Here is a 14466-nt window from a genome sequence, read left to right as displayed (position 1 = left end):
ATTTAAAATATGTTTGAACTGTAAACCGATAATTAATATGGCTTGGGTTTACCTGACCATGTATAATGTGTTGTATATTTACACTAAGTTCGAACTGTGGGTTGCATCTACGTTAACTAGGAAAGTAATGAAGAAAAATATATATTTCATGCCGGTAGTGGTTGAAATAAATATTCTTGGACAGAGAGATAGCTGCATATAAGATTAAAAATTTGCGATTGGAAAAAAAGGAATTGGATGGCGCCGGAAGTGTGAATGGGGAAAATTCGATGAAAGGCTAATCATATTTTATTACAAGGAAACACAGGACTACAGAATAATCTGTATTGATGCATTCACTACACAACGAAATACACGTTACCTTTACAGAGACTTTGAAGGTCCCTTACATATTACAACAGAAAATAAAGGATTCAAATTATTTAAGCGTATAACCGCATAATCATCCACATAGAAAACAGAGTAATAAATTTGACAAAGAAGCACTACGCACTTAACAATCAAGGCCGCGTTACTGGGGATTACGGCATAGATGGTTATAGTCGCAACGTCCTTTAGAATTACCATTTTTCATGTCGCATATTGAATTAGCTCTGCCAGACTGGCATACGGCACCATTCGGATTCGGAGTGTAATACAGAAGTGTCTTCGGCTTACCTTGCTGCAGAACCCTTCTCGCTGTTTCAGATTCCATCAAGAACTCCTCGGCGTCCAGCATGTTGTCGGCGATTGTGGCATTGTTGAAGCACTCCCCATTTCGCACTTGTGTGCTGAGGAAGAAGAGCATAAATACAGTTACCATTGCTGCCAAGTGGAGAGAAACCTTCTTCATTTTTTTGAAGTTCTTATTTTATTTTCCTCTAGACTACTTTGCTTTTACTTCTCATATAAGTATTTGAGTATCACGAGCTTCTACTATTGTGGAAAACAAATTAATGGTGCTTATCAATTATCCGAATGGATCAATAATTGAGCGTTGTACTTTGTCGGCAACAACTTGGAATACCCCACTTCCAATAAAGTAAATGTTATTGGATCGGTGAATGTGGTCCGTGACGCTGACCAGCATTGTGAATTCTTAAGTCATCAGTTAGAGCTTCCACTCGTCATACTACAATTCCCTACCATATTATCATTAATGAAACAAAAAATTTATATAAGCTAGAACTGAAAACATAAGAGCATCCTTATTTAAACAAAAAAATCATTAGGGATTTAGGTCCTTAACATAACTCTAACTCTCTAATTTATTTTTCAGCTCGACTCTACATACTCCCTCCGTTCCGTAGTAGTGAAGTCATCTTGACATTTTGGTACGTTCCATAGTAGTAGAGTCATTTTCTTTTTTAGTAAAAGTCAACACATTTCTTCTCACTTATTTTACTCTCTTTTATTTTATTCTCTTTCATCTCCCTACCTTTTCCATTTCCTACTTTATTCTTTCTTTATTCTTTCTTTATTTAACTTATTTAACACAATTTTTTTCTTAATCTCCGTATCGGAAAGAAATGCCTCCACTACCATGGAACGGTGGCAGTAGCAAAGTTTGTGCCACAAGTTTTTGTTCAATCTCAAATTAGAATTTATTCAATAGCTCCATGCTATAAAAAAATAAAAATTTAAAAAAAAATAAAACAAACATGAATATCTCTATAAATAATTTTGTATGTCACAAAATTACATCCATCTTCATTGGTCCAATCAGTGAGTTTTGCACCTTAATTTTTGACTATCATGGTATGCATGATAATACATGCGTACATGACATCAGCAATGCAGTCAGCATACCACAAGCGTGTTGGACCCTTCACCAAATCCCATCGCGACTGGAGCACACCAAATGCGCGCTACACATCCTTGTGCACCGCCTCTTGTCGTTGCGCAAAGTAAATTATCTTTAAATCTGTTGGGCATCTGATCGTCTTCACAAATACGGGCCACCTAGGGTATATTCCATCAGCCAAATAGTAACCCATATCATGCTGGTTTCCGTTGGCGAAAAAACTGATTGTCGGGCCCACGCCAAGGCACTTCTCGTTCAACAGGGGCGACGACTGTAAGATGTTGATGTCATTGTTCGACGCGGCTACCCAAAATACGCATGGCAAGTCCATAGCCGGTAGTCAACTACAGCTTCGAGGATCATCGTGGAATTCTCCCCTTTGAAGCCGGTCCTGTACATCCATTTCCAAGCGGCGGGGCAGTTTTCCCAATGCATACAATCTATGTTGCCCAAGATTCCGGGAAAATCGTGCACCCTTCCGTGCATAGTCATCAGACCTTGGCAGTAGTCAGGAGTAGGCTTTCGAAGATACGTACCCCCGAATATGTGGATAACGCCCCGCGGGCAGTCGTTTCGTCTATGTGAAGGTACTCGTCGAACATGTTGGTCGCGCCTCCATTGGCCAACTGTCTGATTGCGGCGGTGTAATTTTGTATCGGCGAGTGACCTGATCGACTGCTCGGATTCTACCTGAACCAGGAATACATGTATCGAGCCTCTAACGCTGACACGATATGCAAAAATAGTGGTCGGTGCATTCTAAAATGCCGCCGGAAAATCAACTCCCCAAACCGGCTCCTCAGCGAAGTTGTCACGACCGCCCATACAAGGGGTATCACAATGCGGCGATCGTGACCGACATGCATGGATAACAATTTAAAAAGAACAACTTGATTAACTTAAAAGAACAAAAGCAACTTAGTTTAAAGAGTTTAAGGTTATAATTTTTTTTTGAAAAGACATAAGGTAAAATACTTTTAAAAAGGACAACGGGAAAAATTAGACTTAAGAAATACAACAACCAATAACAAAAGCAGAACAAACACTTAACTTAAATCTCGAAGAATAAAGTTCTCAAAAGACAACGTAAACACTTGTTTAAAACTCATCACCACCATACATGTTCAAACACAAAACATAAAGGAAAGATTAAGTCTTGAGTCATAGTTCAAATTATAGCAGCGGAAAAGAAAAGGTTTAAAGAGAGTCAAGGATAACGCCTATGTATGAAGACACAATGCATCCTAAGTACTTAAGCCAGCTCAACATCCACTGCAACATCCCGCTCAACCTGCACATAAGAAAATAATATGCAGGGCTGAGTACTTGTTGTACTCAATGGGCTCATGCCGAAAACATTTAATAAGTTATGTCATCCATACCAGTGATCTCGAGTTTTATGTAGTAAGGAAATATCACGAGAAACACAAAATATTCAAGTCTGGCCAGACAATTTATCTCCCCACTTTTCACATCAATCCAACAATCACAACCACAGTGCGACGAAAGTGTGGCCACACTATTCGCCCACGAGACCGGCCGACTTGCAAGGACGGCTCACGATCCCACCAGTGTACACAGCCCGATAGGGTTTACGGCCCTACTCGGACCCGAATTCGTTTCACAACACAGCCATATAGCCTAACGGAGTAAACTAATACGAACTAGGCATCAGGCACACAATCTCATACAAAAACAACATGGCATGACATAACAGTTAAACCACCCTTATATCTCCACATAATATTTTTCGGAAAAAGTAAAGAGGTTTGAAAAGAAAGCCCACCTCGTTCTCTTAGCAATTCACAACCCAACTTAGCAACTCTCGATCCTCGAGTTCACGAATACACAACACCCTTGTCAATGACAACACAGTTAGCTTCCCACAACAACATATTACTATGCATGTCCTATCGATTCTCTCGTCGTTTTTCTCAAATTCCCGACCCAACATACGTCACAAAGATGGGAGAACACGTCGTAACACATTTCAATTTATCACACGTGATCACATCATTTAAACACGTTCCTTGGACATACATGTATCATATAATACTTTTAAACATGAAAATAAGTGTCATTTTAGCAGGGCAGAAAACTGGCAGAACTGCGCGACCGTATTGTAAAAATCACTATAAATTCACCCGACCTCAAAAGATGCTAAATTTTGGTCACAATACAGAGGACACATTCAAGCTCATCCATGAAAATTTTCAAACCTAAATCACGTCATTTAGTTAGTCATATCACACATTAAACTCTCTGGTCGGAACATACAATTTCTGACAGTATTGCGCAGTTCATTTGAAAAATTCACCATAAATTCATCCAACGCCCAGAAAGGCTGAAAATTTACCACGACTCAGAAGACACTTCAAATGTTCATAGAGTTCAAGAATCACATCAATCGGAGGTAATTTGGTCAGTCAGACAGAAAACGAAACGTTCATGGCGAGAACTCAAGTTTCTGGCAGATTTGCGCAGTCAACTTCAAAAATTTATTAAAAATTCATTTTTCGATAAAAAGGGCTGAAATTCACACGGGACAGAGAAAACACCTTGAAGTTTACTCAGTAAAAATTTCATAGCAAGATTCGTTCGTTTGATGGGTCAACCATAGATCGTAAGCCACTGGTCGTGTATCACAGATTTCTGGTTCAAGTTCGAAAATAGGGTTTCCATCTTCCATCACGCAAACACCGATTTCTCATGCTCGAAAACACATAATCATGCTTACAAGCTCATCATACATATATTTGCACATAAACTCATATTATTCACCAAATATTCCAAACCAACAACACATGATTTCAATCAAAACACAATATCATCCAAGTTCTTACGAAAACACACTTTCCCCCCGTTAAATCTTGCGATCTATCAATCCTACAACCACTACATGCATGTAGGACTCAAGAACATGGTTCAAACGGAAAAGGATGAGGAAAAGTGAGCAAATATACCTTCTTTGACAAAAATAAATCGGTAGAAGCAAAGAACGAAACGATTCTTCGGAGACTGTTGAAGATAACTTCAACGGATTGCAAGAACAAGGGTTGGATGGAGGATTTTTAGAGATGGGAGAGTGGGAGAAGAGGCGTGTGGTAGAGAGATTTGAGAGGTGGAGGCGGTTTTTTTTTTTGTGACTATGGTTAGGGTTTATTTGATTTTATGGCTAAGGTTTAATCCCATACTTAATTTAAATAATTAAAAAGAATATCTCCAAGTATGGAATAGGGGGTGGGCGTGTGGTATGGAAGTAGTGAAGCGAAAAATATTTAAATATTCCAATAAAATTGGAATATGATTTATATTTGGTACATTTTTTTTGGGGGGGGGGAAAAGACTCCCACAAAATAGGTAACAAATAAATTAATTCCCCAAGGAAAATCATAGGTACATGGGCGAAAATTCATTGGCGTTAAAAACGGAAATAGTCAAATCCTAATTAAAATAGGATATGAAGGGATTTGATAACATACGGTTAGACTTAATTGGATTTTAAGTTCAAGAAGGGAAATTAAACAAGGCACCAATTAATTCTACAAAAATAATTCATCCTCCTAATTAATAGGGGATTTTCGAAAATCTCCAAGGAATAAGCTAAGGGTCGAAAATCATGTAGAATAAATTAGGGATAATTTGGTTTGGATTTAATTTGGATAAATATCCCAAAACAATTAATTAAATCCAAGAAAGAAAATATTAATTCCAACAATTTGAAGGGACCGAAAATTCCAACTAAAATAGCTAGGACAACATGCATGATCCCATTTAATTAATTTCCCACGTTGGAAAAATATAGTACATTATTCCACATAACTCACAACAATTAAAACTCGCATTGCTAACTCAACCACATATAAATTTAATTCCATAAATGATATTCCAAATTCAACAACCACATTAATGAGAACAAAAGTCGCAAATTTTCGGGGTGCTACATCCTTCCCCTCTTAACAGAAATTTCGTCCCGAAATTTTGACATTCTCAAATAAACAACTCGAGGTATTTTTCTTTCATTCTATCTTCTAACTCCCACGTGGCTTCCTCGGGACCATTGTGTTTCCACAACACTTTTACGGATGCTATCGAGTTGTTTCGCAACTCTTGCACCTTCCGATCTAGGATTACCTCGGGCCTTTCCTCGTAGCTCATGTCGGGGTCAGGATCACTTCCTCTTGATGAATCACATGCTTGGGGTCAAACACGTACTTGTGCAACTGCGACACGTGGAACACGTTGTGCACGTTCCCAAAGCTGGGAGGTAACGCCAATCGATACGCCACAGGACCTACTTCATCGATAATCTCGTACGGTCCTACAAAACGCGGTTTCAGCTTGCCTTTTACTCCAAATCTCACAACTCCTCTCGTCGGGGATACTTTCAAGAACACCTTGTCACCAACGTCAAATTTGATTTTCGTTCGACGCACGTCAGCATACGACTTCTGCCTATCTTGAGCTTCCTTGATCCTTGCGTGGATTTGGTGCACAATTTCGGTCATCTCCTTTATAGCGTCTGGTCTTAACATCTTCCTCTCGCCAACTTCATCCCAATAAAGTGGGGATTGACACTTCCTGCCATACCAGGCTTCATACGGAGCCATGTCGATAGTCGCTTGATAGCTATTCTTGTCACACCTCAACCCCTCTGACGTATATTCTTATAATAAATAAATCCCTTATCATAGAAGCAATCAATACACGTGTCTAATTCATAGAACGCACATATTATATAAGTTCAACCCAACACTTATTTGATACATATTTCAAAATATTTTGTAAAGTAGTTGAACCCTCTCACCACTCTATATACTATATATTTATCTACATGCAAAATGATGAGGAGGAGAAGGTTGTCAATATGCGTCAGCCGCCGAACCTGATAACACGTGGAGTTCCTATGACCCACGTCAATCAAAACTTTCCTGTTATCTTATTCCTGAAAAATTTAGTGGTTTATATGAGCCACAACTCAGTATATATAAATTTCCACCTTTAATCTCACATGATACAAACATCAAGCATATTCTTTTATCAATACATATAATCAGAAGCAATATATAACATAATTTAAAAACAAACCATTTCATATTCATATGCATATGCCACTCTATTCAGTTTATTATTCTGTAACAGTCAAGCCTGGTATCTGCCCGGGATTCCTCTATGATTGACTCGTAGGTCCCACTATGATTTGGACTCATAGGTCCCTCTGTATTTTGACTCATAGGTCCCTCTGTATTTAGACACATAGGTCCCTCTGTATTTGGACTCATAGGTCCCTCTGTATTTAGACACAAGGCTGTCACAGATCCTCTTTAATCACATGATTCATGTACTTTCAATGCCATATGTAAAACATCAATTACATATTTCTATCATATAACTCATTTACAACATCATATTCATTGCACCAATCACATATCCATATCATATTCCACCATTTATATCAAATAACATATAATCATATAGGATCACATCATATAATCAAATCATTTATTTTGTTTAACACCTAGCAAGAAAGCAAGTAAAACATGTAAAACTAAAAGTGTGATTTATACACACCTGATTATGATGTGTAAACTTATTGAGCTCCTGGTTTTGACACTTGATTTACAACTCTCGATCCAAAACTTTTCTCTCAACTTTTGTTTTCCCCTAAACTCTCTCAAACTCTCTCTTTTTATTTTTATTCAAAAGATATATTTTTACACAAATATGTACGTCGGCCACTTTGCTTACTCATACCAATTAACATTAAATGTTATAAATACAAGTGTCATGCCCTTAGTTAAAAATGCAACACGTCAAGTACACAAATATATCATGCATACTATATACTAACAACACGTACACTACACAATTGAATTTGTTTAATATATGGAACTCTAATCTATCTAAATGCATGTGTGTATATATATTTGTTTATATGTACGTACATAAATGCTAGTACTATATGGTACACATGCACACACAAATACATAATTATTATTATTATTATATATATATATATATATACTAATTTATATTATACAATACACTACACATCTATTTTAACAATTTCCGTAAATCAAAACTATCCATATATTCGACTATATTGAGTCGTCATAACAATAAATATATTCTCTATGACACACTTGATATCTATGTAGTAAAAATGACAATTCAATATGCAATGACAATATAATATGATAATATGCAAAATAATACATGTTTCGGGTTAGGGATGTCACAATTCTTCCCCTCTTTAAGAATTTTGTCCGCAAAATTCATTTCTTTCTAACATCTGTATAATTCTCTCTGACTTACCATCTTTCTGTTGGTGAAAAATATTACTAAAATATAATCATGTCTCCATAGATAGTAAATTGCAGACCTCTGCTAGACATAAAAGATAGAATACCATATAATCGTGCTGCATCTTTCGCATACTTTTCAGCTAAGTGATATAACGAAGAAATCTATCGGATCGGTAAGAAATGTGTTGTTAGTCTCTCTACATTCATCTAAACAACATCTTTTGCCTTTTTGTGTTCTCAGTAACATATAGCAAAGTATCGTAATTGCGTTCTCATTTCAAGACTATAATAGCTAAAGGCTTCAACAAACCTGTAGACATATGATCATCTGCTTTAACATCTTGACACGTCAAACACCTCGAAACAAACTCTACGACTTGCATCTTCCTCTTCGACCAACATTAATACTTTAATAATGATGTTATTTGCATACGTGTAATCACTCTACTTGACTTGTAACTCAAAGTATCTGTAACAACATTCACCTTCTTAAGATGGTATTCGATGGTGCAATCATATTCTGTAAGAAACTCCATCCAATGTCTTAATCTCATATTCAACTCCTTCTTACTCTTCAAATATTTCAAACTCTCGTGATCAACCAGAATTCGACGAAGTCCTCCGTACAAATAATGATGCCAAATCTTCGAAGGAAAACCACACTGTTAAATCCAGATCAGAAATAGAATAAGAAGCTCCATGTACTCGTGATTGTCCTTGACACATAAGCAATAAACCCTCCATTTTTTTTAATAGAAATCCAGATCAAAAATAGAAAACCAAATCCATGTTGCAGTGCATTACTTCAAATAATATAATATCATGTACCTGTGGAAATAACCAATATAGACAACATAGTCAATCAATGCTTCAACTCATCAAAACTGTTTTGACTTGCTTCACTCCATATAAGAGAAGAACTCTTCCGTAATAACATCTTCATCAATTCAACCATAATCGAGAATCATTTTCAGTTGACAAATACTTCAGTATTTTGTATATCCATTTCTATTCTTCAACCTAATACCATGTGTCCCAATAATACCATATGATCTGGCTAGACTCACACTTACCCAACCTTGCAATAAGATGTTTATCTCGCAAAACTTGTAATGCTTACTGCAAGTGATTAACATGCTCATCTGTACTTCGTGAAATATAATAGTAAGTCAATAAAAATAATCACTAAGTGATATAGGAATGGTTGAGAGAATTCATTCATCAATGCCATAAATAATTGTAGGTGCAATAGTTAATTTGAAAGGCATAACCAAAACTCATAATGATCGTACTGAGTTTAAAATGGTGTTTCAGCAATATTCTCTTTAGCTATCTTCAACTGATGGTATCTTGAGCGAAAACCAGTGCTCGAAAACAGTTACGTACCTTGAAATTAATCAATAAGTCTTCTATTCTCGGCAATAGATATTTATTCTTCACAGTCACTTGATTCGACTTCCAATAGTGTATATAATGTCGGAGTGTGTCGTCTTTCTTCTTCAAAAATAATATTGGTGCTCTCCAAAGTAAAATATTGAGTCATACATATCTCTTGTCTGACAACTCTTGTAACTATTGATTCAACTCTTGAAACTCTAATCAAGACATTTGATAAGGATGAATAGAAATAGATGCAGTACCTGGTAGTAACACAATAGTGAATTTTGTCTCTTGATCAGGTGATAATCCACTGAGATTTCCACTTCGAATAAATTGAAAAGTCGATGTAGCTAATATAAGACAAGTTGCAATTGGTCGATACCATTATATATCACTCGATCTCGTCTCGATGATTATATTATCATTTCTTTAACATGACAAGCTGCCTTAGTTCGATGAAGTGACAACCAATTTATACCCGTGATAATATTAGATTTGTATATGAACAAGGGAATCAATATCCGCTGGCATCTCAACTGAATTAACTCGCACCACGCAGTCTAGATAAACCGTGTATACTGAAACAATGCCAACTCATAATCAACAACAAATATAGTTCCTTGTAAAGATAAAAACTTTATTTACTTCTCATCACAATACACTTCTTGCATATATTTATCAATAAATTCTCTAGGAAAATCGTCTGAACTGAGTATCAGAGGTTGTATCATAGATTGTGGGACTGTTTCTCACCAATATTAAGTATTGCTTCAAAGAAGAGACAACGTGTAATCAAAACGTTCTTCTGACATATTCATCTGTTTGAACACACGTTCCATCCTTTTCAACCATATCTCAGCCTCGGCCGGATCAGTAGTCTCATAAAGTCAACAATTTCATTTTTCGGAGTTCTCTAAAATTTCTACCTTTTTGCCCCAACATTGGTCCATGTACTTTTTTTCCAAAAACCTAGGTAATCCTCATATGGTGCAACATGTATATGAAATGTTTCCACAATTAATTGACGATGCAGGGTGGCTGACCCTTCTCTCCTCAGTGAGATATGTTCATGACAATACAAATGTAAATAAAACTTATAACATAAATGTATCATATGATATACATGAATACTATGTCCCAGCGGGATTCTATCCCCGCTCTGATACCACCTTAAACTTGTCACACCTCCCCCCTCTGACGTATATTCTTATAATAAATAAATCTCTTATCATAGAAGCAATCAATACACGTGTCTAATTCATAGAACGCACATATTATATAAGTTCAACCCAACACTTATTTGATACATATTTCAAAATATTTTGTAAAGTAGTTGAACCCTCTCACCACTCTATATACTATATATTTATCTACATGCAAAATGATGAGGAGGAGAAGGTTGTCAATATGCGTCAGCCGCCGAACCTGATAACACGTGGAGTTCCTATGACCCACGTCAATCAAAACTTTACTGTTATCTTATTCCTGAAAAATTTAGTGGTTTATATGAGCCACAACTCAGTATATATAAATTTCCACCTTTAATCTCACATGATACAAACATCAAGCATATTCTTTTATCAATACATATAATCAGAAGCAATATATAACATAATTTAAAAACAAACCATTTCATATTCATATGCATATGCCAATCTATTCAGTTTATTATTCTGTAACAGTCAAGCCTGGTATCTGCCCGGGATTCCTCTATGATTGACTCGTAGGTCCCACTATGATTTGGACTCATAGGTCCCTCTGTATTTGGACTCATAGGTCCCTCTGTATTTGGACACATAGGTCCCTCTGTATTTGGACTCATAGGTCCCTCTGTAATTTCAGATCCAGTACAAGGCTGTCACAGATCCTTTTTAATCACATGATTCATGTACTTTCAATGCCATATGTAAAACATCAATTACATATTTCTATCATATAACTCATTTACAACATCATATTCATTGCACCAATCACATATCCATATCATATTCCACCATTTATATCAAATAACATATAATCATATAGGATCACATCATATAATCAAATCATTTATTTTGTTTAACACCTAGCAAGAAAGCAAGTAAAACATGTAAAACTAAAAGTGTGATTTATACACACCTGATTATGATGTGTAAACTTATTGAGCTCCTGGTTTTGACACTTGATTTACAACTCTCGATCCAAAACTTTTCTCTCAACTTTTGTTTTCCCCTAAACTCTCTCAAACTCTCTCTTTTTATTTTTATTCAAAAGATATATTTTTACACAAATATGTACGTCGGCCACTTTGCTTACTCATACCAATTAACATTAAATGTTATAAATACAAGTGTCATGCCCTTAGTTAAAAATGCAACACGTCAAGTACACAAATATATCATGCATACTATATACTAACAACACGTACACTACACAATTGAATTTGTTTAATATATGGAACTCTAATCTATCTAAATGCATGTGTGTATATATATTTGTTTATATGTACGTACATAAATGCTAGTACTATATGGTACACATGCACACACAAATACATAATTATTATTATTATATATATATATATATATATATACTAATTTATATTATACAATACACTACACATCTATTTTAACAATTTCCGTAAATCAAAACTATCCATATATTCGACTATATTGAGTCGTCATAACAATAAATATATTCTCTATGACACACTTGATATCTATGTAGTAAAAATGACAATTCAATATGCAATGACAATATAATATGATAATATGCAAAATAATACATGTTTCGGGTTAGGGATGTCACAATTCTTCCCCTCTTTAAGAATTTTGTCCGCAAAATTCATTTCTTTCTAACATCTGTATAATTCTCTCTGACTTACCATCTTTCTGTTGGTGAAAAATATTACTAAAATATAATCATGTCTCCATAGATAGTAAATTGCAGACCTCTGCTAGACATAAAAGATAGAATACCATATAATCGTGCTGCATCTTTCGCATACTTTTCAGCTAAGTGATATAACGAAGAAATCTATCGGATCGGTAAGAAATGTGTTGTTAGTCTCTCTACATTCATCTAAACAACATCTTTTGCCTTTTTATGTTCTCAGTAACATATAGCAAAGTATCGTAATTGCGTTCTCATTTCAAGACTATAATAGCTAAAGGCTTCAACAAACCTGTAGACATATGATCATCTGCTTTAACATCTTGACACGTCAAACACCTCGAAACAAACACCTCGAAACATCTGCTTTTCATCACGTCGCTAGGCTTCTATGAGCTTGGTTCTGAAATCTGGCTCAATCACTATCGTCGCCAATCTTGCACCTACTGTCTCGGGCGCTTTCACTATTTCCAAACTCATCTTGTCGAACTCGTGAATCAACGCTTCCTCTTGCGTTAGGAAAAATTCCAATTGCGGTTGGTTCTTCCTACTCAACGCATCGGCTACCACATTCGCCTTGCCCGGATGATAGTTAATACCACAGTCATAGTCCTTCACGATCTCTAACCAACGTCGTTGTCGCATGTTTAGCTCTTTTTGCTTGTAGAAGTACTTGAGACTCTTATGATCCGTATAGATTTCGCATCTCACTCCATAGAGATGGTGTCTCCAAATTTTCAGTGCATGCACCACTGCTGCTAACTCCAAATCATGCGTCGGAAAATTCAATTCATTTGGTCTCAACTGTCGGGAAGCATATGCTATCACCTTCCCATCTTGCATTAACACGTATCGTAGTCCTACTTTCGACGCGTCCGTATAGACGGCGAAGTCCTTGTCGGGTTCGGGTACTGCTAGGACTGGTGCTGTAGTCAATTTCTCCTTCAATAGTTGGAAACTCGCCTCGCACTCTGGCGTCCAAACCACCTTGATTCCTTTCTTTAGTAGTTGTGTCATCGGTCTCGCAATCTTGGAGAATCCTTCAATGAATCGTCGATAATATCCTGCCAATCCTAAGAAACTGCGGATTTCACTTGGCGTTTTCGGTGATTTCCAATTCTGCACGGCCTCGACCTTGGCTGGGTCTACTTGAATTCCATTTGCCGTCACAATATGACCAAGGAAGTTCACTCGAGTCAACCAAAACTCACACTTACTAAACTTGGCATAAAGTTTCTCCCTTCGTAACGTTTCCAACACTGTTTGTAGATGCTGTCCATGTTCCTCCTCGTCCTTCGAGTATACCAACACGTCGTCGATGAAGACTAACACAAACTTGTCAAGATACTCGTGGAAAACTCGGTTCACCAAGTCCATGAAAACGGCTGGGACATTGGTCAGCCCAAATGGCATCACGACGAATTCATAATGGTCATAGCGAGTGCGAAAAGCAGTCTTAGGCACATCCTCTCGTCGGACCTTTAGTTGATGATACCCTGATCTCAAATCCATTTTCGAGAATACACCCGCTCCTCGAAGTTGGTCAAACAAATCATCATTCCTTGGCAGTGGGTACTTATTCTTCAAGGTCATCTTGTTGAGCTCACGATAGTCGATGCACATCCTCATCGTCCCATCCTTCTTCTTAACGAACGAAACTGGCGCTCCCCACGGTGACACACTGGGTCGGATAAAACCCAAGTCTAACAGTTCTTGTAACTGTACCTTCAACTCGGCCAACTCCTTAGGGGCCATTCGGTATGGCGCCTTTGATACTGGCGCAGACCCTGGTTCCAAACCAATAGTGAACTCCACTTGTCTGTTGGGTGGCGGTCCTGGCAAAGCTTCGGGAAACACATTGGGAAAATCTCGCACCACTGCCACGTCTTCCACTTTCAAATCCTTCTTTTCCTCTCCATTCAAGTACACAAGATACGCCGGACGTCCTTTTCTTATCATCGTAGTTGCTTGCAAGGCGGAGATTATGGAGGTTCGTCGGTTCATAGAGATCTCATATAAGATAGTCGGCTCTTCACCCGGGGCTTGAAATGAAATCTGTCTCTCTTTACAGTGAATCATCGCGTGGTACTTGGCAAGCCAATCCCTTCCCAAAATAAGGTCAACGCT

The sequence above is a fragment of the Salvia splendens genome, chromosome 11 (genome assembly GCF_004379255.2).
Source record: "Salvia splendens isolate huo1 chromosome 11, SspV2, whole genome shotgun sequence".
NCBI classification, from domain to species: Eukaryota; Viridiplantae; Streptophyta; class Magnoliopsida; order Lamiales; family Lamiaceae; genus Salvia; species Salvia splendens.
The sequence above is the reverse complement of the archived record's forward strand: the minus strand, read 5'-3'. Positions refer to the sequence as shown.